The 25,041-nt window shown below is 44.0% G+C and overlaps 1 non-coding gene across 1 annotated transcript; it reads right to left on the reverse strand.

Annotated features, from left to right (window-relative positions):
- Window positions 1–17,081: 17,081 nt before the first annotated feature.
- trnas-gcu (transfer RNA serine (anticodon GCU)) lies at window positions 17,082–17,163 on the reverse strand. Its single transcript has one exon. It is a non-coding gene; the product is annotated as a tRNA-Ser (tRNA).
- Between the last annotated feature and the right edge of the window lie 7,878 nt (window positions 17,164–25,041).

The raw sequence follows: 25,041 nt of genomic DNA on the forward strand, positions 1-25,041 counted from the left end.
TATCATCCACAGTCTGTGGTCAACAATAGAAAATATCTGAAAATCTTCTCAATCAAATGACTCCCCTCGTGATTAGAGTGGTGTTGGAGAAGTACAGCAGGTCCGGCAGCATCTGAGGAGCAGGAAAAATGGACGTTTCAGCCAAAAGCCCTTCATCAGGAATAAGACTGGGAGCACATGGGATGGAGAGACAAATGGGAAGGGGGTGGGGCTGGGGAGAAGGTAGCTGAGAGTGCTGTAAGTGGATACAGGCGTGGGGCGAACATGATATGTCAGAGAATTAGGTGGAGTGGATAGGTGGGAATCAAGATGCACGGGGGGACAAGTCAGGCGGATGGTGTTGAGCTGGAAGGTGGGAACTGGGGTAAGGTAGGGGAGGGGAAATGAGGCAACGGGTGAAGTCAAAATTGATGCCATGGGGTGGAAGAGTCCCGAGGCGGATGATAAGGCTTTCTTCCTCCAGGCATCGGGTCGTGAGGCAGTGGCGATACAGGACGCCCAGGACCTGCATGTCCTCGGGAGAGTGGGAGGGGGAGTTGAAATGTTTGGCCATGGGGCACTGGGGTTGATTCTTGCGGTTATCCTGGAGATAACCTCTGAAGTGTTGTGTGAGGACACATCTCCTCTCTCCAACTTAGAGGAGACCGCATCGGGAGGACCGGAACAAGAAATGGCATGTGTAGAAGTGCAGGAGAAACTTTGATGGATGTGGCAGCCACCATTAGAGCCTTGGTCAGAGGTGAGGAGGTAGATGTGGGTGCAGGTTTTGCAATTTCTGCAGTGACAGGGGAATTTATATTTCCCTCCCCACCCCTATCCACTTTTCACAAAGACTGTTTCCTCCACGACTACCTAGTCAATTCCACGCCCTCCAAAAACCCACCCTCCCCTCACGGCACCTTCCCCTGCCACCACAGGAATTGCAAAACCTTCACGCACATCTTCCCTCTCACATCCTTCCAAGGCTCCAATGAGCCTTCCACATCCATCAAATGTCCCTGTGCACTTCCACACATGTCATTTACTGCATCTCTTGCTCGTGATGCGGTCTCCTCTACATTGGCGCCAACAGACACATTCTCGGAGAGCGCTTCAGAGAACATTTCCAGGGCACCCACAACATTCAACTCCAACTCCCCATGACCAAAAACATCAATTACCACGTCCCCGACTGTCCTAAGGACATGCAGGTCCTGGGTCTCCTCCACCACCATTCCCTCACCACCAGACGCCAGATCTTCCACCTCGGGACCCTCAACTCTAGGGCATCAACGTGGTCTTCACCAGTTTCCTCATCTCCCCACGGCCACCTTATCCGAGTTCCAACTTTCTATTTTGGCACCATCCTACTGACCTGTCCCACCTGTCTATCTTCCTTTCCACCTATCCGTTCCACCCTCTTCTCCGACCTATCACCTTTAACCCCATCTCTATCCACCTCTTGCACTCTCATCGAAATTCTTCCCAGACCCAGTCCTCCCGTTTATCTCTCCATCCTCGAGGCTCCCAGCTTTATTCCTGATGAAGGGCGTTTGCCCGAAACGTTTTTTGTTTCTGCAACTCGGATGCTGCCTGACGTGCTGTGCTTCTTCAGCGACAACTCTAGTCTTCATTCTGATTTCCAGCACCTGCAGTACGCACTTCCGTCCATCTGATTCCCCTCTCCATTGATCTTGAATAGGCCGTTGCTAAAGTTCCAGCATCATTTCCCTGCTCTTATATTCCCACCTGCTGTCAAGAACAGAAAGTATCTCCAACCCATCGAGACCACTTGATACCTTGTCCAATCACCTTCAAACATTCTGAATGCCTACTCCAATTTCTCTTTTGTTACTGTTAACAGTCACACTTTTATCATTGTTCCTTCCCAAATTTATTATCACCCACTTCACTGGATTGAATTCCTTTCAGCACATTTTCTTGCCAATTGTTTCCAATTTCCCTGCAGTCTGTGGCTTTCTTCCTCATGGTTAACGACATAACTAATTGTTACATGATTTGAAAACTGCTAAATGATGGCCACGACAAATAATTAAAATTCGTTGACCTATATGAGAAAACAATAGAACTCATAGAAGCCATGGTTCATAAGCTTGCAGAGGACAGCAGAATTGGAGACTGTAAAGAAGGTGATCTAAGATTCCAGAAGGATATTAATCCATTGCGTCTTTGGGCCGAAAAATGTCACATGAAGTTCAATCTGGATAAATGGAACGTATTGCATTTTGCAACATCAAATAAGAGTAGGGCTTATACAATTAATGATCGGGCGTGGCATCGTGTTGTAGAACACGGAGGCGAGGGATGCAAGTACATAATTCATTTTGTTTGCTTCATATAGAGACAGAATGGTTCAAAAAAATGTCATCTTGCCTTCGATGCTCTGTCCCTTGAGCGTAGGAGTTGGTACGTTAAGTTAAATTTGAATAGGACATTGGGTGATGCGTCTTCTGGAATACTGTGTCCAGTTCTTGTCGCCCAGTAATGGCAAGGAAATTATACGGCTGGAGTAGGTTTAGAACAGGTATACCAGCGTATGGCGAGTGGGGAAGGTTTGAGTTATAACGAAAGGTTGGATAGGCTGAAAATATTTTGACTCGAGCACTGGAGTTTGAAAGGCGACCTGATAGAAATTTATAAATTATTGAGAGTTCGGCTCGAGTTAACTGTAACTGTCTTTTCTCCAAGGAGGGGGACTTCATCACGAGAGGGCAAATGTTTAAAGTGAAAACAGGGATTTAAAATAAGACATGAGAGGCTTTTTTTTAACAGAGGATGGTTTATGTGTGCAATTCACTTCCTGAGGCAGTGATGAATGAAACTACATTTAAAATATTTACAGGATATTTGGTTCGATAAATGAGTTGGAAAGTGTCAGTGGGATTAACAAAATCTATTCATACATGCCTAGTACATAATTTATTGCCCAGAGCGAAGTTCAGAATCAACCACTATATTATGGATCTGGAGTCACATACCAGCCAGACCAGATAGGTATGACAGTTTCCTTCCCTATCAGGCATTAGTGAATCAGATCTACAACAACTGATTCAATATTATCATTAGACTCTAGGTATTTATTTAAATAAAATTCCAGCATCTGCCATGCCAGGGTTTGAACCCGTGTCCACAGAAGTATGTCTGGACATTCATATTAACAATGCAGTAATAATATCACAAGGGCATTATTAACCCTCAGCAGTTTTAAGAATCGTCAGATGCGACTCGTTTAGTTTGGCATTATATACAGTCTGAGCTGGTTGGAGTGCAAGGCCTGTTTTCATGCTGCGTGAGTCTATGACTTTGGCGCTATGAAACCGGCAGCTGGTTGGGATTAACAGTAGCGTTGACAGTTTAATTGATCTCCTTCTGGGTTATGTAATCTTGCTGGTTACTCTGTAGGTTCTTCTGCTCATTGAGCCCTTCCCACACACGGGATTATTGAATAGCCTGTCCCCAGTTTGACTGAGTAGACGAGTTTCCACTTCAGCAGGTAATTGAATCCCGCATTGCCCTGGTTTCTCTGTGATATCGCTGTCCTTGTATATACCCAGGATGAACGATTGGTTCAAATCATGTCCATGCAGACGCAAGTCCCGTTGTCCATGTTGTGAATGTGTTAAAATTCTTCGTGATATATCCACTGGGTGTGGATGTCGCTGGTCAGGACAGGATTTGTTGTTCTTCCAGATTCGCTGCTGTCTCGCTGCACAAAAGATATGGATTGGATCCCAGTCTCGTGTGACTGTGTGCAGTTTGTACATTCTCTCTTTGCTTGTGTGAGTTTCCTCCCACAGTCTGAAGGTGTGCAGGTTTCTGGGATCAGCCATGGGAAATGAAGGGGAATGGAATAGGTATGGAGTGTGGGTCTGATAGGATGTGCTTCAGAGGGATGGTGTCGACTGGAATGGGCCGAATGGCCTGCTTTCCCACACGGTCCTCATTCTTGGATTAAGGGTCAGCTATGTTGTTCAGGTCCTGGAGTCACAAGTAGGCAGGATTGGGTAAAGATGGTAGAATCCCCTATATAAGCGACATGCATGAATGGGATTGCAGGAAATTAAAGGCATGTTCTCTGTTCCTGAGGTCAGGCTTCCATTCCAGGTTTTATTCGTCGAACTTTAACATTACCAGTTCCGTGTGTGAGTCCCCAAGGTTGACTCGTTTATTATATAACCACAACACCACCTTCTCCAGGTTGCAGTATTTATTGGGAACAAGAAGCTGATTTTGAGCTGATGTGAACAAAAGCAGATGCCAATGTCAAAAACACTGATCCAAACAGGAAAATGAAATTTCGAACCTTGCGACCCCAAAGTTAAAGTCTCCACACGCTTTAGATGCGCCACTCGGCTGTCTCAGCAACATGGACTGTTTATGATCAGAATATTATAAATGGGAGCAAGTATTCCCTTCCGCCCCGCTTTTGACGAGGAGCTGTCCCAACCTCGGAAATACATGCGCCACTTTCCTGTCATTCCATCCCAGTTTCCAATTGGATCTTCGTCCATGCTTCACACAGTTTCTCTGATTCCAGGTCTGGAACTCGGATTATGTGTGATTGCCTGCAGCAATTGGTCCTGCCTTGTGTGGCCAAAGTGATGAAGTAGCCAATGTTCAAATATAATGCTATTGAAGCATACGTTTCAACAATGTTCTGCACTCTGCCAAGAGTTTGGAGAGTTTCATTAATCCCATTCTCCTGTACTCTCATTCATGGAATCTCCACAGTCTCTGGGGACACTACATTTAAAGATTCTGTTCATTCTGCGTTCCCACATGCCTGTCGCTAAGTCTTGATATTGTACATTCTTCCTGACATTTCCTCTGCTACCATCCTGTTTGCAGTTTGCAAGCGTGCTATGTGGAATGCTGTAACCGTTTAGTAGCTCACATTCTGCGTTGTGATTGCAGCGACCTCGGATAGAATCCACATCATGGCGGTCAGTTCTCTCAAAGTTTTACTTTTGGTGAAACACGGTCAGAAATTAATCGTTTTTACAAGATAATATTCTCCGAGGTGATGATCTGTTTGCCATCGAATTTTGTTCTCTGATATTTCTGCGTTTCATGTATCAGGATTTAAACACAAACGTTCTCGAAGATGTCTCTCCCTCGCACTCTCCCTAGCTCTCTTTTCCGTCCCTCGTCCCATTTGACTGAGACATTGCATAATCTAACATACACTTGCATTTTGGTACCATCCAGTCTGTGCCGTTGCACTCACTGTTGCTGGGTGACCATGCCCCAATCTCTTCATTGGCACCTTCAAATCATTCGATCCGTTTGGATATCGTGGCTGTGAGATCAATTCTCTTTTAGCAGCTTTTACTGACATGGACCAGAGATTATTGGAGCGTGAGGCTCAATAAAAGGGCATAGGGAATAACTGGGGAAAAGAGATTCTATTGGAAAAGATCCCCCATGAGGGCTTTCTGCGATAGCCTAGTGGGATTATCGCTGGGTTGTTAACACAGCAGAGCCAGGTAATGTTCTGTGGAGACGGGTTGGATTCCCACCACACCACGATGATGATAGTATGTGAATGCAATAAATGCCTAGAATTAAGATTACGTTGTCTGAAAAACCCATCTGTTTCACTGACATCCTTGAGGGAAGGAAACTGCCGTCCTTATCTGGTCTGGCGTGACTCCAGACCGGAAGGCAATAAAAGCTGCAGAGCTACCCCCGATGCTGTTACAGAATGGAAATATGTTCATTCGGCTCAGTGCTAGAATTGTACAGGGAAGAGATCGCACTGGGAGAGTTGCAGGAGAGATTCACTCGGATCGTGTCGAGGCTGAAGAGTTTGAGTCATGAAGGGAGACAGGACAAACTGGGGTTGTTTGTCACCGTGCAGAGGGGTTTGTGAGGGGTACAGATAAGGTAGACTGAAAGAAGCGTTTCTCATCGATGGGAAGGACGATCACAGGGGGCCAGAAATTTAAGGAGAGAGACAGAAAGTTTTAAGTCGATGTGTAGATAAGCGGTATAGGCCGGAGGGTGTTCGAATTTGGAGCACACTGTCTGTTAGGGTCAGAGAGGCAGCAACCCTTATAACCTGAAGGAATATGCAGATGTGAATATGTTCTGCCAATACCTGTCAGGCTATGGGCTAAACCATTCGGGTCGTTAAGCAGTTGCTTTTGACAAATGCAACCACAACTGGCTGAAGTGTCTCCTTTGAAACTGTTGTCCTTGTTAGTATCGTGGTTAGTGTCGCCGTATGTTATGCGGGAGTTCGAGCTCAATTCCTGGCTGGGGCACTGTCAATATTTTAAAACTGTCGCAACGCGCCGAAGTGCGGGTTATTAATGCCTGTCCTTCCATTCTCCATGGGAAATGTCACAGGAAGGACAGTGCTGTCTGAATCAGGGTGGGGAAGGTCTGCAGCTCCCGGCCAGACAGAGTGTCAATGAAAGTGCAAACACGTGACTTCCACAACCTGCACCTCGTGTCTGTATTGGAGTGTAACCCATTTAAAAGAAAGAAGGAGGAAGCTGAGGAAGAAACAGGGTAAACCAATTCAGATGTGAGCGCAGAAACATTTTCCACAGCATCATGAGGAAAACTGACAAATGGCTCCGAGAAAGAGTTTGCCTTTCAGAACTGTTAGTTCACAGAGATGTTTGTTGTTCCACTCAAGCCCTTAAGAAATTGAATAACAATTTAACTAAGACTTGAAATGTTAGAACACACCAGGCGAAGAGTCACGTCTGGAAACTGTGTTTCCAAGCCAGATGTTTGATAACTGATAATGATACAATAGGCTGAAGGGCCATTCGCCATGCTTTTAAAACCTCGATAACTGTCATTTTTCAACTGAACAAAATAGGCAAAAACAAGTCATCAAGAAAAGTTCCAAGCATTGCATATGTCGTCCTTGGTGCAAACGTGCTGAAATGCAGCTGTCTCGCTGCTATTTCCCAATGTTGATTTCCAGTCAGGGAAAAAAAAACATTGTTGTTCCTTATGGAAATCTGAAATGGAACATGAATTCCTGACATTACAAAACAGCAAAGGTAGCAGTTCTGTCAGAGTCAGTTAGAATTTCATATCGGAGATGAAATCAAATGGGAAGAAACGCTAAAATAAGCTGTCTTTACCTGCTGAGACTCAGGACTACATAATGATCCTTATTGAAACATATAGGCATTTTCAAGGATTTAATAAGTTGGATGCAGAAAGTTTGGTTCTGTGACCAGAGCACCTCGTATCGAATGACTTGGAGATGCCGGTTTTGGACTGGGATATGCAAATTTGAAAATCACACAACCCCAGGTTATAGTTTAACAGGTTTAATTGGAAGTACTAGCTTTCGGACCACGACTCATTCATCAGGTGATTGTGGAGTACACATTTGTAAGACACAGAATTTATAGCATATGTTTGCAGTGTGATGTAACTGAAATTGTACATTGAAAAATGGCTTGATTGTTTGCTAAGTCTCCGATCTGTTTTCATGACCATATTAGCTTCACTTCTTTCATATGCAAAGCGCAAAGCTTTTTTTATTTTAAAGTTTCATTCTCAGGTGAAGTTTAACAACTGGTGTCTGACCCCTGTGCTGCTGACTGTTCCATAATGTTTAGACTGATTCTAATTTATAAAAATGAGTTACCAGAGACTTACATGGATTCATGAAGTTTTTGAGCAAAGTACAATATAACTCTGCAAGTACAAATTCACCCCACAGACGGATGTGTGTGTGTGTGTGTGTGTGTGTGTGTGTGTGTGTGTGTGTGTGTGTGTGTGTGTAGGGCAATGGGATCACCTGTACTGTGACATGAACCCAATGACCATGGGTACCGAATTTAGCTATCAGTCTCTGTGGGGGCACTTTTAGCTGGTGCCTGTTCCGAAGACCGCCTTTGAGGGTTGTCACCCGAAGATCCGAGGTCAAATGTCCTGGATCACTGAAGTGCTCTCCAACTGGGAAGGGGTACACCTGTCCGTTGATTGATGCGGAGCGCCCATTCCGTTGTTGTAGCCTCTGCTCGGCTTCACCAATGTACCATGTCTTAAGGCATCCTTGTCTGCAGCATGTTGTGTTTTTTTAGATTAGCGTCAGTCTAAACATTATGGCATGGACGCAGTACACAGGGACTAACACCTTCAACATGTTATCTGTGCTGACACTAATTGGTTAAGACAACCTGAGAATGTAAGTGTTAAAAGAAAGATTTTCGATTTACATAAGAAAGAAATGAACCTAACATAGTCATTCTAACAGATGGAAGACTTAACAAGCAATCAAGGTATTTTTCCAATGTATAATTTCAGTGACATTACACTGTAACCTTTCACCATAAATTCTGTACCTTACCACTGTGTACTCCACAGCCACCTGATGAAGGAGCAGCCCTCCAAATGCTATTGCTTCCATTAAACCTGTTGGACTATGACCTGGTGTTGTGCGATTTTTAACTTTGTATTAGAATGCGGATCTCACAATTAAAATAGAGATGAAGAAGCATTTATTCTCTCAGACAGTTCCGTATCAGTGGACTTTCTTGGAGCAGAAGGCTGTTGGGGAAGTGTCATTAGGTGTAATGAGGCTGAGATCGGTAGATCTTCAAACCGCAAAGATATCAAGCATTCTAGCGAAAGGCAAAAATTGCAGTTCAAGGTTATCAGATCAGATATGAAACCATTCAATAGCAGAACAGACTTGGTGGTCTGAATAGTGACTATTTTTCCCTAAAATTGTTGGCCTTAATATGAAGCTGCATAACCGACCTGAGTAAAACGTGCCAAATTTAAAAAAGTGTGGTCCCCCGGAGCACTGAACCGAGGTGAAATGTACAAAGAACCACACACAAAGGGCAAACAATATTGGGTCATTGATACGTCGTGATCAGTATACCAAGGTAAATAGGAAAACCGATATTCAGTGTCGACATTGAACCTGGCTCCACGAGGCATGTAGTTAACTCTCAAAAACCACTATTCCCCTTCCGTTTTCCTGACGCCCCCTCCGTTCTTGTTTTAAACTGATTGAACTTCAGGCAATTGCAAATGACATTGCTGATGTGGAACTGAAGCATATAGAACATAGAACATTACAGCGCAGTACAGGCCCTTCGGCCATCGATGTTGCGCAACCCTGTCATACTAATCTGAAGCCCATTCCATCCGCACTATTCCATGTACGTCCATATGCCTCCCCAATGACGACTTAAATGCACTTAATCTTGGCGAACCTACCACCGTTACAGGAAAAGCATTCCATGCCCGAACTACTCTCTGACTAAAGAAACTACCTCTGACATCTGTCTTGTACCTATCTCCCCTCACTTTAAAGTTGTGACCCTCGTGTTTGCCGTCCCCATACTTGGAAAAAGACTCTCCCTGTCAACCCTATCTGAACCACTGATTATCTTGTATGTCTCTATTAAGTCACCTCTCAGTCTTCTATCCAACGAGGACAGCCTCAAGGTCCTCAGTATTTCCTCATAATACATTCCTTCTACACCAGGCAACATGCTAGAAAATCCCCTCTGCACCCTTTCCAAAGCGTCAACATCCTTCTTATAATGCGGTGACCAGAAACGTTGACAATACTTCAAATGTGGCTGTACCAGATCTTTGTACAGCTGCAGCATAACCTTCTGATTCCATAACTCAATTCCTGTATTAATTATGGCCAAAACACTGTTTTCCTTCTTAACAACCCTGTCAATCTGGGTGGCAACTTTCAGGGATCTGTGTACATGGACACCGAGATCTCTCTGCTCATCTGCACTCCCAAGAATCTTACCATTATCCCAGTACTTTGCATTCCGATTACTCCATCCAAAGTGTATCACCTCACACTTGTCCACATTAAACTCCATTTGCCACCTCTCAGCCCAGCTCTGCATCCTATCTATGTCCTTCTGCAGCCGACTACATCCTTCGTCACTATCCACAACACCACCGACCATAGTGTTGTCCGCAAATTTACTAACCCACCTTTCTAAGCCCTCATCCAGGACATTTATAAAAATGACGAATAGCAGTGGACCCAACATCGACCCTTGTGGAATGCCGCTAGTAACTGGACACCAAGATGAACATGTTGCATCAACTGCAACCCTCTGTTTTCTTTGAGCGAGCCAATTACTGATTCAAACTGCTATGTCTCCCACAATTCCATTCCTCCGCATTTTGTATAATAGCCTACTGTGGGAATCTTATCAAACACCTGGCTGAAATCCATATACAGAACATCAACCAGCTTACTCTCATCTACCTGTTTGGTCACTTTGTCAAAAAACTCATAAGATTCGTTAGGCACGACCGACTCTTTACAAAACCATGCTGCCTGTCCCTGACAAGATTATTCTTTTCTAGATGATTATAAATCCTATTCCTGATAATCTTTTCCAACGCTTTACCAACAATTGAAGTGAGACTCACTGGTCTGTAATTACCAGGGTTGTCTCTACGACCCTTCTTGAACAAGGGAACCACATTTGCAATCCTCCAGTCCTCAGGCACGATTCCTGTAGATAATGATGATTTCTAGATCAATGGCACAGGCTCGGCAATCTCTTCCTTTGCTTCCCAGAGGATCCTAGGATAGATCCCATCTGGCCCAGAGGACATGTCTGTTTTCACACACTATAGTATTTCTAATACCTCTTCGAGTCTAGATGCAAGTATCTTTATACCTTCCTCGCCAACATTTTCATTTTATATCCTGAACACTGTCGAAAAATATTTATTTAGTGTTGCCCATGTCTCCTCTGACTCCACACACAACTTCCCACTATTATTCTTGATTGGCCCTAATTTAACTCTCGTCATTCTTTTATTCCTGACATACCTATGGAAAGCCTTATGGTTAACCCTGATCCTATCCGCCAACAACTTCTAATGTCTCCTCCTGGCTCTCATGTCTCCTCCTCGCTCTTCTGAGCTCTCTTATTAGGTCATGCAGGGAAACTATTCTGTCTGCTGCACATCATTCTGCTTCGAAATATCAGGCAGTATTTCATATTGATTGCTGTAAACGTTAACCTTTAACAAGCCATGACAGTGAAATCACTGAATCCGCATCACTATACTACCAGGGAAGATTTCTGTTAAAATCACCCTGGACACCAAGAAAATCGACATTCTATTCTCCCATCCTTCTGTGCGTGATCTCCTCGGCCCTATTCCGGTCTGGTTGGTTGGTTCACAATACTGAGGCCATCCAATCATCTTTGCATTTCAGTTTCTAAAGGATGAGACCTTCTCTCTGAGCTGGCAATGTGCTTGCTCAGTGGCGATAACACTGTCCTTGTAAACTAGAAAAGTGCTTGAAATAGGCCATTCCTGTGTTCCATTCCAAGAACTTGAGGCAAACCGTTTGGCAGGACAGGAAATAGCGGGTGTGAGCAGTGACAAAGTTTGGCAGCAAGAACGAGGTGAGGCAGTATAAACTACAGAGTAATGGGGAAATAATGGGCAAGGGACACTGGGACGGGAGGGGCTGAATGCTTCCTTTCTTTGCTGTAACCAGACATTGGTGTTGAACTCTGAAATGGGACAACATCAGACAAGTCGGTGAAATCTTACTTTCTGCTTGTTTTCTCCCGAGGCCTGTGACAGACTTGGGGAACTGTGTCTGCGTGCTTCAGTCTATGGTTAAAAATGGGGTTCAGTTCCCATCTCAAACTTTAATCCCACTTATTGTGTTTTACGAGATTAAAACGTTCCAGAGAAATTAGACCTCACGTGAAATGTAAGAGCATACAAGTTTACAGACCAAGTGTTGGGAAACGAGATGAAGGGACCCAGATCTGTGCTGTAAACACGCGATAATTCAATCATTTTTGAAGGGAAACATATCTGCAGTGACATAATTCCAAAAACTGTGTTATGAAGAAACGGTGCAACGGCTTCTGCCCTCATTCCTGGTGGTCTAGTGGTTAGTATTCAGGGCTTTAACTGAGTGGCCTGGGTTTCATTACAGTTTAGAAAATCAGGACTTCTTGTTCCTGATGCAGAGAGCGCAGCTCTACCAGGAATCTGTTTCATGCCTTAGATCAGTCAATACCCCAGCTCATCAAAGGGAATAGTGCCTTCCCTCTCTCTGCACAGTCGGACCGTTAATCCTTCATTCTCCTCTGATTCCACTTCCCAAAAAGTTTCAAAATATTGTCAAAACCGAGTCTCAGCTATTTCTTTTCTGCCTTTTCATCCACCGGAGCTGCAGCGATTGAGTGCGTTGTTTTCTGAAAATGAAACGGACCCATGTGCAATGTATTAGGCTCTTCCAGGATTGCCTTCTCTGACAATGGTGGGACATGACTGATGTTGTCTATGATATGGAAGTGCTAGTGTTTGAATTGAGTAGACAAAGTTAAAAATTACACAATATCAGGGCAGAGTCCAGCAGGTTTATTTGGAAGCACTAGCTGTTGGAGAGCCGCTCCTTCATCAGGTGGGTGTTTTACTGCAGAAACTTGGTGTTTGTGTCAATATGCGCGATCTTTTGGAAGATCATCTGGACTTTAACCGACCGTTCGTGGTGTCGACGGGACCCATGACTTGGAGGTATTGGTGTTGGACTGGGGTGGATACATTTAATAATCAGACAAAGCCATTTTCGATTCCAACAGTTGACAAACACCTGATGAAGAAGCAGTGCATGGAACACTGGTGCTTCCAAATACGTCTGTTCAATACCATCTGGTGCTGTGCGATTTTTACTCGGATAGCTCTTGGTAATGCTTAACTGATCGAAGACAGTGAAAGAATTTTCGCTCGTGAAGATGAAAATTTCAAATATTATCCACCTCAGCATTACAAAAATGATTAGGTTGGATGTGTGATGAATCTCCACAATGCGCTTGCGCAAAGTAAAAGTTGAACTTACAACTGCCTGATGCGTAGCCAGCTATACGAATGGTTGTGCCACTGGCCAGATGCACAGCTGAGGTTTTACACGCTGCAGAGCTGTGGTGTTAACAAGGACATGAGCAATAGCAGTAATAGTCACAAGGTGAACAAAGAACAAAGATAATCACCATCATTGATTCACTTCAATTTGTCCTCAAAAAAACGACCATTCACAATCTGATCAGCCAATCAATGAGGTCACTGCTGATCTTGGAAATTGCAACTGACTTTGCTACGTTTTCACCAAAATTTGAAGTAAACTCCATCCTAATCATAACATCGCATATTCCCATTATTTTTCATCATTAGATTACGTTAGTGACCTGACGGTATTTGCTGGAAATGAGTGAAAACGTCCTTCCGGTGATGTAATCCAGTGCTGAGACGGCCAGAAATGAAAAGACAAAGACATGAAACATCACTCCCCTTTCTCTCTGGGCCAATGCGTTTTCCTGAGTTGAATATTTGCAGGACTTGACTTTACTATCTAAAGAATTAAGTATTTTCCCGGGAAAGATTCTTCATAAATCAATTAACATCTGAGGTGTTGAAACATATTTTACTTTAGATTAAAATAGTTGAATATCCTTTCCCCCAGCCTAAGGTCCCAATCCTCCCTCCTCTTCCATGTAAATACAAGCTGATCCAGGTGATTTTGGAGCTCCCAACCTGACGTTCCAATGCTCCTTGCTGCCCCATGTCATTAGAAGCGGCTCTATTTGAAGTTGGAGCTCCCAGTCTGATGTCACAATGCTCCCTGCTCCATGTCAGTAGAAGTGGTGCAGTTCAGGTTAGACCTACCACTCTGATGTCCCAATGCGCCCAGCTGCTAAATGTCATTAAACGCTGATCCTTGTGAGGTTGGAGCTCCCAGTCTGATGTCCCAATGTTCCGTCCTCCATGTCAAGAGAAGTGGTCCAGTTGAGGTTGGATCCATCACTCTGATGTCCCAATGCTCCCTGCTGCTCCATGTCAATGGAAGCTGCTCCAGGTGTGGTTGGAACTCCCAGACGGATGCCACAATGCTCCCTGGTCCACGTCAAAAGACGCTGTTCCAGATGAAGTGGGAGCTCCCATCCCTGGCGGCTCACATACGTCTATACCATCATAGAAATACTGCCCACTGTACATTTCCACAACTGGACCCATTGGTGGAATATCCGCATGATGAGAACCTAATATTATTTTTAGTCACCACCGAATCATTATTTCCAAAAATCATTCTTTCTTAAACCTTACTTAGCATGTGCATACTGCAGTCAATCCAAAGTAAGATAATGGTGCTAATTGATCTATGCTTAATAAACATTACATCCTATTTTTCATGTTGAGTAACTGCGAGTTAGCAAGGACAATGTTTATATTGAAATCATACTTTTATTCCAGGTGAGAGAATGTGGTTTGCATTATTTAAAATGAACTTGTTCACTGTGTAAAATGATCAAATAGATCTCAATTTCAAAACAAAATTGGTAACGTTGTCATCCATCTTGAAATGTGGTGTCTTCTTCTTTCAACCAGACGGGTATTATAACGAAAAGTCTGTTAATGATATTCGTATAAAGACACTTTAAATCGCAAGGTTTGTGAAGGTTTGTAGCTCAGGTTGAGGTTTAGGGTGTAGGTTTGCTCGCTGAGCTGTAGGTTTGAAATCCAGACGTTTCATTACCTGGCTAGGTAACATCATCAGTGGAGATCTCCAAGTGAAGCGAAGCTGTTGTCTCTTGCTTTCTATTTACATCTTTCTCTTGGATGGGGTTCCTGGGGTTTGTGGTGATGTCATTTCCGGTTTGTTTTCTGCGGGGTTGATAGATGGCTTTTTGATCTATGTGTTTGTTTATGGCATTGTTGTTGGAGTGCCAGGCCTCTGGGAATTCTCTAGCATGTCTTTGCTTAGACTGTCCCAGGATCAATGTGTTGGCCAAGTCGAACCGGACGACCAAAAATCCATAAACCAGGAGCCCCCTCAGACCCATAGTCTCATTACCCAGAGCACCAAATTACAGACTGGATAAAGAACTACACTCAAGACTGAAGTACCTCATAGAACATTCACAGCACTCCATCCACTCCACCCAGGAATTCCTAAAAATCATCAAAAACACCAAAGTCGAGGAAGGGGAAGCAATGGTCTCATTCGACATAATAGCACTGTTCACCTTCATCAACATCGACATGGCAAAGGAAACACACTTTTAGAAGAGACCATCACACACACCAACCACCATCAATCACATTACCAACGAAAACATCATGAAGCTTGTGGACCTGTGCCTCACCACCCACTTCACTTTCAACAACATAGTCTACAAACAAACCCCCAATGGCCCACCCATAGGACCTCCGCTATCAGGATTCAGAGCAGAAGCGGTAATGCAAAGACTAGAACAAACAGCCCTAGAAACAATCAAACCAAAATCTGGGTCCGCTACGCAGATGACACCTTTGTCATCACAAAACGAAACAAGATAGTAAAGACATTTAACATCATCAACAACACTCTCACAGGCATAAAGTTCAACAAGGAAGAAGAAACCGTCAACAAACTCGCATTCCTGAATGACACAGTAGAAAGAAAGGACAACGGAGAACTACAAACCTGTGCATACAGAAAACCGACAAACACTGACCAAATACTTATATACACCAGCAACCATCCCATCACACACAAACGAAGCTGCGTCAGAACAGTATTCCAACGAGCCACCAGACACTGCAGCACAGACGAACTTCGGAAAACAGAGGAAAACCACCTTTACAATGTATTCGAGAAGAACAGATACTCAAAAAATACAGTCCACACATTCCTCAAGAACAAACCACGACAAGCAGACCAAACACAGCCAGAAACCATAACCACCTAACCATACATCAAAGAAGTTTCAGACATGACAGCCAGACTACTAAGACCCCTCAGAATCCGAGTAGTTCACAAACCCACCAACACTCTCAAACAAAAACTAACAAACTTAAAAGAACCAGAACAATCCACAGACAAAACCAACGTCAACTACAAAATTCCATGCAAGGACAGTCACAACTACTACGTAAGACAACAGGAAGAAAGTTAGCCACCAGGATATACGAACACCAGCTAGTCAAAAAAAGACACGACCTTCTCTCCCTCGTAGCCCTGCACACGGATTAAAAATACCACCATTTCTACTGGGACAACACATCTATCCTGGGACAGGCTAATCAAAGACACGCCTAAGAATTCATAGAGGCCTGGCACTCCAACCACAACGCCATAAACAAACACATAGATCGAGATGCCATCTATCAACCCCTCAGAAAACGAACAGGAAATGACATCATCACAAACCCCAGGAACCCCATCGAGGAGAAAGATATAAAGAGAAAGCAGGAGACAACAGATTCTCTTCACTTGGAGGTCGCCACTGATGATGATGTTACCTCGCCAGGTAATGAAACGTCTGGATATCAAAGCTACAGCTGAGCAAGCAACCCTTCACCCTACATTTTAAATTATTTTTCATGTTTATGTTGCATGAATCTGCGGTCATTGATCCACAGTTTAGTTCAACTCCCTAAAGGTAACATGCTGATTTCTCCAGTTGTTCATAGTTCAATGTGATGCATCCAGTGTGTGCATAACGAGAGGGAGCTTGCTTCCCACATCTTGTGTTTATCTGTGCCTTATGTCCAGCATTCATCAATGGCGAGAGCTAGGGGCGAGGGGGAGACCAATGTGTCAGCCTTTCCGTGCCCATGCACGGCACCAACATTGGCAATTCTACACTGTGCATTTACAGCCAGTCCTCAGTGCCCCTACACCCACGCCCTGCCCCTTTGAAGTATCGCCATCATTTTGTGCTGTCTCGCTGTGCTCTTCTCACCAGGATGAATTACTTCTACTCAACCTCCTTCAGATTTCATCTGACAAAACGTTCATTAAGAATCCCTTTGCATAAACATGCACTTCGCAGCTCTCGTTATTTGATTTTCCTGGATGTCGTACATACGAAAAAACGTTCACAGCAACTTGATTTGCAAAAGGAAACCGCGCTCCCTTTCATTATCACAATGCAACCTACATTTCAATACAGTTGAGTCAACAGGCTCAAGCCATTCTTTGAAATTTTGTAATAGCGGAAATGGATGTAAACTGACTCTTAGCGTTCCAGTTTCAATACGACAGCTGTGATCATCTGAAAACAGCCCCACGAAAATGCCATTGATGACAGCGACGAGAGTGGGATTCGAACCCACGCGTGCAGAGCACAACGGATTAGCAATCCATCGCCTTAACCTCTCGGCCACCTCGTCACAGACTGTGGCGCAGCTATGACCTTATGAATAATTGAATTGGGTAAATTATGCAGAGCAGCAGATATTTCTCCCTGGTGTTGGTAAAATGATAAATAACATAGTACGGTTCCAAGACTATGGTCTGACCCCTGGGTTGTGGGGCAAGTGCACTCCCACTGTCACACAATGCACACAGTGATCTGAACAAAAATGAGGAAATGAATATGTAACAAGGTCTGTTGAATACTGAGAATATTTGAAGTCAACGGAATGAAGACCCCAGACAGCAGGAGGTGTTCTTTCAATAAAGAGTTGAATAGAGCTCTTAAGGATAGTGGAATCAAGGGTTATCGGGATAAGGCAGGAACAGGATACAGATTGAGGATGTTCAGGCCATGATCATAATGAATGGTGGTGCTGGCTCGAAGGGCAGAATGGCCTACTCCTGCACCTGCTGTATATTGTCTATTAAATTGCCTGTGAGGAATTGTTTTCCAGACTGGAGGAGAGTGCATAGTGCTCAATGTTATTATGCGGAACACCTAACTTCCGCTCAGATGTTTTTGACACGCACTTGTGTACAGAACAGACAATTTCAAAATCCAAAATAAGGCTAAACTGACAATTGAAGGCAACAATACAAAAACCTTGATCTGTATCATTTTCCTGCACTGTGTGACACCAAGTCACTGTATGATCACAGCAACACAGTGAGCAAGTGTCAGAAGGAAAATGAGGGCAGTGTCAGAGCGCATACTGGGAGCAACAGGTGACAGACGGGGATGTGCATATCCCACAACTGGAACACTTCCCAAACAGCGGACTGCGGTGGAAGGATTCAGAGGGAGTTTACACTATGAAATTCGATGCCAGAGACACAATGGAGATCTGTCATTGAGTCTGTTCAAGATGAAGATTTTAAGATTTCTACAGATGCAAAACAAAATAAAAAGCTCATGGGTTAGTGAAGGCAAAAGATGACATTGTACATATCATCAATCTACCCATCTTTTCAATGAGGACCTCACCACTTTCCTCACGCGGGGACAGAATCACTGGTGAAGATGATCATATAATCCCCATTCCTAGCCTTGGAATCAGAGAAAGTCGGTTTCCCAAATGTTAAGGTAAAACCAGGAATGTGGAGTTAAGCATTAATGTGTTGCTCCTGTGCTGAAGGTGACCGGTACACGGTATCTCTGTTTCAGTATAGTGTGGGGGGGGGGGGGGGGGGGTTGCCGAAGTTTGAAGTTTGAGTCTCACATGGAGCAGCTTCAATTTGTCGTCGTGTTGCGGGATACGGACAGAAGGTCAAGTTGATGGGAAAATACCCGTGTTTGTGGATAGAGAAACAACCTTTTCCGGATAATGACTCCTTGATCTACAAACATACTGCAAGTATCTAAAACGTGAAGAGACATATGTGGAGAGAGAGAGGCTAAGGTGATTTTTTTAGCAGGTGGATAACGTTTCCCATGAGCACTGCTTTAAATTCCGGGAAAATTGATGTTGAACTGGTTTCATGTTTCACAGTTTGTTACAAACTCACAAAGCTTGTTGCAATAATCATAAAAAAAGAAATCACATAGGACCGTTTGAATATTGTATTGAATTGAATTTTGGTCTGAGCATACTTTATCTTCAATGGCGTGCTGCAGAGCAGTACAGGGGGTTAACAATACAAAAGGACAGAGTCTTCTTGGTGGATTTCTTGGGTGGAGTTAAGAATGTACGATATATACAAAACATCATGTGAGTGTGGTCAAATTTTTAAAGTGGGTGTTGCCTCTCCAAGTGATGATTCAATTCCTGCTCATTAGGATATAATTTCTGTCTGCAATTATTTTAGGACATCAGCTCCATTTACAGAGTTTCACCTTGAATAATACGCCACAGCTTACCAATCCATGAACTTGTTATACTCAGTCTTATTCAGTAGTACATGTTCATGAAATATCTTTGTGTCTGAAGTCAACAAATTCGAAATTGTTACGCAACTATACTGACTTTCACTCAATGGTAAATTCTATCCTTGTACGTTTGTTCGTGTATCTTTTAAAACACTCTGAAATTAGCTTCTACGTTTTATTTCTGTAAAGTCGTTCACGATTTAAATAACTCTATTGAGTGGAAGAAACTCTCATCCAAACTTTTCTTAATCATTCACTAATGGTTTTGAAGCTCTAACGAAAGTTATTGATTCACTCAAAAGAGGGACTTTCCCCGATTTACTCATTCAAACCTCGCGTTACGTGAAAATCTCATTTGTTTCCATTAAACTTGCGTGTTTGTGCATCCAGCATTTCCAAATCTCGTGAATAAACTACTTAATTCTTTCTATCATCCCTTTTGTATCCTTTCTGATATTTTTATGTCTCAGTAAACAACGTCACTTGGCTTTCTAATATCTTGCTATCCAGGAAACAGCGTCTGTGCGCTTTCTAACTTCTTTACATGTTTTTGGTGGAGAATGAGGACAAGGATTACACACAGTGTTCCCACTGAGTATGACAAAAAGATTTTACAGTTACACGATGAATTCATTGCTTTTTAAATATGATGCCTCGATTTATAAACTCCAATAAGGTAAATTACTATCTATCCAGTTCATGAACATCGTCTCGATGGAGACGAAAAGTTTCTATGACTTCCTTTATTCTTCCACGGAATGCCTGAAAGGTTTGAAAGGCCAACATCTCCAAATCCCCGTGTCCTGAGTCAGTCCCATCTATTTCTAAAGGCGACTGAAGTTCAAATACTTCATAGTGTGTCTCCAGTCATTCCAGTGCAGACTGGTTCTGGACAGTAAATGCCATCACCAAAGGTCACTGTGGATCTGAAATCAACAGTTTTCACATAGTAATGGTCGTAGCTATTGTGTGTCGTATGTCCGTGTTCTTGTTCAATTTGTTCATCATTTCATGGGTCCCTGTATTGAATTCTACTGAATGATTAATTTGTGAATGGAGACATTCCCTTCACCACTCATTCGAAACTCCATGGAACATTGAAAGATTTAACCCATACGCTTCCAGAGGACAGTCCTGCCATTACTGGGATGAATCAGTCAACATTCCCCACGTATCCTCGAAGGCAAGGATTTACTTTCCCATTTTAGGAGATCATAACAGCACTGAATCCCATGTGTGCGTTCATGAAATCCAAAACAGTTGCAGCAAGACTTTAAAACTAAGATTTTGCTATCTGCTTGCATTGGTTGCCCCAAACATTCCATTCCATATTATGGTATGTTTCTGGATGAAAGCACTTTCTGAATCTTGAATATTTCAGTTTTGTCAAAAAACTATCATTCGCTGTTCTCCCTTTCCCTTTCAGTTTCCCGTTTTATATCCCGTGTTTTATCGGTTTATCTAAAGTTTTCAATAATTTCAATCAATCTCCCTCCTGATTGCCAATCCGAGAGAATGCCACAATTTTGTCAATTTATATGCAGTGCAGCTGTAGGGCGCGGTGACCCAGTGGAAAGGCATTGGTCACGTGAACCAAATAAAAGTAGCCGGCTGGTGGAATCTGGCCGTTCCATCACAGTCATATTTAAAACATCGAACGTAATCTTTAGCCAAATCATATTTGCAGAAAATAAGAAAACAAAAATGAAAAAATTGCTGATGTTGAAAATCAAACAAAAACAGATGTTGCTGGAATATTTCAGGACGTCTGACAGCATCTGTGGAGAGACAGACCCAATGGATGTGAAACGTTAACTGTGATTCATCTGCACAGATGCTGCCAGCATACCTGTGATTTGACAGCAATTTCTGTTTTTGTTTCAGATTGGCAGATTTTGTCGCAGTCCATGAGAACAGTGCTCATTAGTATCAAACAGACAGCGTGGACCTGGCAGTGTGAAATGAGGCAGTAATAATGAATGAGTGGAGAATATTGTACTGGAAAAGCACAGCAGGTCAGGCAACATCCGAGGAGCAGAAGAATGGACGATTTAGGCATAAGCCATTCATCAGGAATTAGGCTTGTGAGTCGGGCAGAGTAACAAAGCTGAAGCCAGGTGCCAACTCGCAGACACCTCCTCCTACAGACCACGATCACAAACTCTCCTCCCCTCAACAAACCATCATCTCGCAGACCATTCACAATCTCATCAGCTCTGGGCATCTCCCATCCACAAACTTCAACCTCATTGTCTGTGAACTGCGCACTCCCCAATTCTACCTCGTTCCTAAGATTGACAAACCTGACTGCCCCAGTCGACCTATTGTCTCATCCTGAGCCTCTCCCATCCGAATCATTTACTCCTACGTTGACACAATCCTCTTTCCCCATTTCAGGAAATGCCCACTTACATTCGTGACACCCCAATGGATTTCACCTCCTCCAAGAATTTCGTTTCCCTGGCCCTCAATGCGTCATCTTCACCATGGACATGCAGTCCCTGTACAAATCCATCTGCCATGACAGAAGTCTTCAAGCCTTCCATTTCTTAATCTCACAGCATCCCAACCATTACCTTTCCACTGACATCCTCATCCACTGGTCCTCACAATCAACAACTTCTCTTTCCAATTCTCCCACTTCCTCCATCGAAACTGGTAGCCACGGGCACCTGCATAGGACCTAGCTATGCCTGTCTGTTTGTCAGATACGCGGAACCGTCCATCTTTCGCAGTTACACAGGCACCATCCTCCATCTGTACCTCCTCTACATTGATGAATGTTTGGTGCCACTTGGTGCTCCAACGAGCAGGTTGAATTGCTAACCAACTTTACCAACACCTTCCACTCCGACCTCAAATTTATCCGGATCAGCTTGGCAAATTCGCTCAACTTCCTGGACCTCTCCATCACCGACTCTGGCGACTGACTAATTACAGACATATACTACAAGCCCAACGACTCCCACATGTATCTAGACGACATCTCCTCCAACCCTATCTCGTGTAAGAAGACCATTCTTTATTCCCAATTCCTCCACCTCCAGCACATCTGTTCCCAGGATGACCAATTACACCTCAGAAAGAGACAGTTGGTCTCCTTCTTCCACGATCACAAATTGCCTTCCCACGTGGTTGACAGCGCACTCAAGTTCATCACCTCTATTTCACACACCACCACCCTTGAAGCCACCCCTCTCAACGCAACAAGGACAGGACCACCTGGTGCTCACTTTACACCCCATCAACCTCCGCATAAACGCAGCATATTCTGTCGCTGATGCCACCTCCAAACAGACACCACCAACAGAGATGTGTTTCGCTACCCAGCCCTTCCAACATTCCGTAAAGACCATTCCCTCAATGACCCCCTCTTCAGGTCCACACATCCCCCCACCAGTCCACAACCCTCTCCTGGCACCTTTCACTGCCACCAAAGGAAGGGTGAAACTAGCACCCATATCACTCCCCTCACCTCAGCCAAGGCCCGAAGGGATCATTCCACATCCATTAGAAATTCACCTGTACAGCTACCAATGTCATCTACTGAATCCGTTGCACGCAGTGTGGTCTCCTCTACATCAGGGAGACAGGAAAACTTCTTGCAGATCATTTCAGAGAACATCTCTGGGACACCTGCACCCACCAACTTCACCGTCCCGTGGCTGAACACTTCAACTCCCCCTCCTACCCCATCAAAGACATACAGGTCCTGGATGTCCTCCACTGCCAACCGTTACCACACACCGCCTGTAGGAGGAACACTACACATTCCGCCTTGGGACTCTAACACCACACGGGATAAATGTGAATTTGAACAGTTGCTTCATTTCCCCTCCCAAAAGCACAAGCCTTCAACTCGGCACCGCCCTCTCAACCCATTCCAACACTGCCATTTCTAACCTATTATCTTCTACCTCCTATTCATCCATCTATTGCTTTCCAGCTATTTCCCCTTAACCCCACACCACTTCCATTTATTTCTCAGCCCCGACTCACAAGCCTTATTCCTGCTGAAGGGCTTAAGTCTGAAACCTGAATTATCCTGCTGCTCGGATGTTACCTGATCTGCTGTGCTTTTCCAACATCACACTACCAACTCTGATCTCCAGCATCTGCTGCCCTAACTTTATCCTTGGAATTATCAATGACCGGAGAGTGCAAATATCCCTCGATTGCAGTGATCACAGTGTGACTGAGTTTTCCATTTATTTTGGGTGAGGGCAGGCTGCATCTGAGACGAGCGATTAACATCTAAACAACGGGACTGGTATCAGATAGCGAAGTCAGGGTGGGCTGAAGTGAAGTGGAAAATTCTGTCAGAAGATGGGTCAGTACAACTGCATCACATCACCCAGACTGTAAAAGACATGCAGAAGGAGAAAATCAACTTCAGTATAAGCACAATGACAGGTCAAGTGGAAAGGAGACAATACAACACACTTCGGTGCAATGGAATTATTTATGTGAAAGGTTTCGATATATAAGCGACACCTTTACATATGGACTGCCATCACATTGGAAAAAGGAATTCCCTGCAGTATAACGGCGACATTTGCCTGTTGACATCACAATGTTGAGAGACACTGACATAGTTTCTTCTGTAGCAACGTGGCCGAGTAAAAGCATGATCGTCCCATCAACCAGAATTCAATACTTCAAAGCTCTCCTCTGCACTGTACAACTTGTTTGCTGCTTCTGTAGTCAGATCTCAATCGCTTCACTGTGTATCTTCTTCTGCTTCCTGCTTCATGGAAACACTTGAAACGTGAATAAATCCACTTTCCACTTTCACTAATCTTTTGCAACTTCCGAGTTGGCACAGGTACGAGTGACCGATTGGCCTTCTCGAGCGTTCTCACTCTGGTATGATCTGAATGATAAAGTACACTGTATCTAATCTGCAGAATGTCCCCACGCGGGATGGTGCTGTTTATCCCATCCCCGTGGACTGAGCTGTCTCGATTGGCAGAGTATTCAGCCATTTCCCTCCACTTGCAGGCATTATGACGGGATGTAAATGCGGATATGCTCTGAAGCTTCCTCTCACGGGCACAGCCAGGTGCAAGAGCGCCGCTGGAACTTAGCAACTTTGATTGCGAACTTCCTCCAAATATCATTTCTTTGAGAGAGAGAGAATCGTGCTGAGCTGGTGGGAAAGAGAGAAATGGGCTGTGAACTCTCTTCCCTCAGTAAAATTCAAATAAGTGCATTTTTGTGCTGCCCATTTGATGTTCAGAATCAATCTTCGCAGAATATTCCAGCAGAAAGGCTTTTGTTTCAGAGGCGTCGGTTTCTTTGCTGCAATCGGGCATCAGTTAACATCTGAGTCTCAACTGTCCTAGATGAAGTGACTCCGTATGAAACCCTCACTCACTGAGAACCATCCTCACAGCCAGGAGCTGCGGGTGCAGGCAGTCCAAAGAGGAAGGGAGGATTATTTCTCCCTCAGCCCCTCTGTCACAGCGACAGGGAGAGGGACGGCAGAAACGTGTGACATCATTCACGTGCCGACAGAAGCCGTTCAGCCCATCGAGTCCACGGTAAATCTCTATCGCTTTCTTCTCTCTGAGGTTATTCATCATCAGTGCTGCTTGTTCTAATAATAGGGAACTGTGTCTGTCTGGAAATGCTGTCTCCAACATACTGAACCACATGTCATTCACGGCTGTTCATTTCACCGGAGGACCCTGCTGTGTGACACAGCCTGGGGAATAACTGCAAGGCATCATGTGCATGGTACATGCTACAACTGACTTTTCTCATCTTCGCCAGTGTATTCCCAGCTCAGGCAAATGACTTTGCGAATCAGGTCATAACAGACCGACAGAGAACAGCAAAAAAAATCTTCCATACCTTCAAACGTGGGTTTCCTCAAATGTATAAATGTGGCAGATGCATCTATTTCAGATACCATTGAGTGTACTGACGCAGAAGGCTCATCAATATGCAATGTGAAGAATGGAGCACTGTTATAGTGACACTC

Source organism: Chiloscyllium punctatum, chromosome 28, assembly GCF_047496795.1.
Source record: "Chiloscyllium punctatum isolate Juve2018m chromosome 28, sChiPun1.3, whole genome shotgun sequence".
NCBI lineage: Eukaryota > Metazoa > Chordata > Chondrichthyes > Orectolobiformes > Hemiscylliidae > Chiloscyllium > Chiloscyllium punctatum.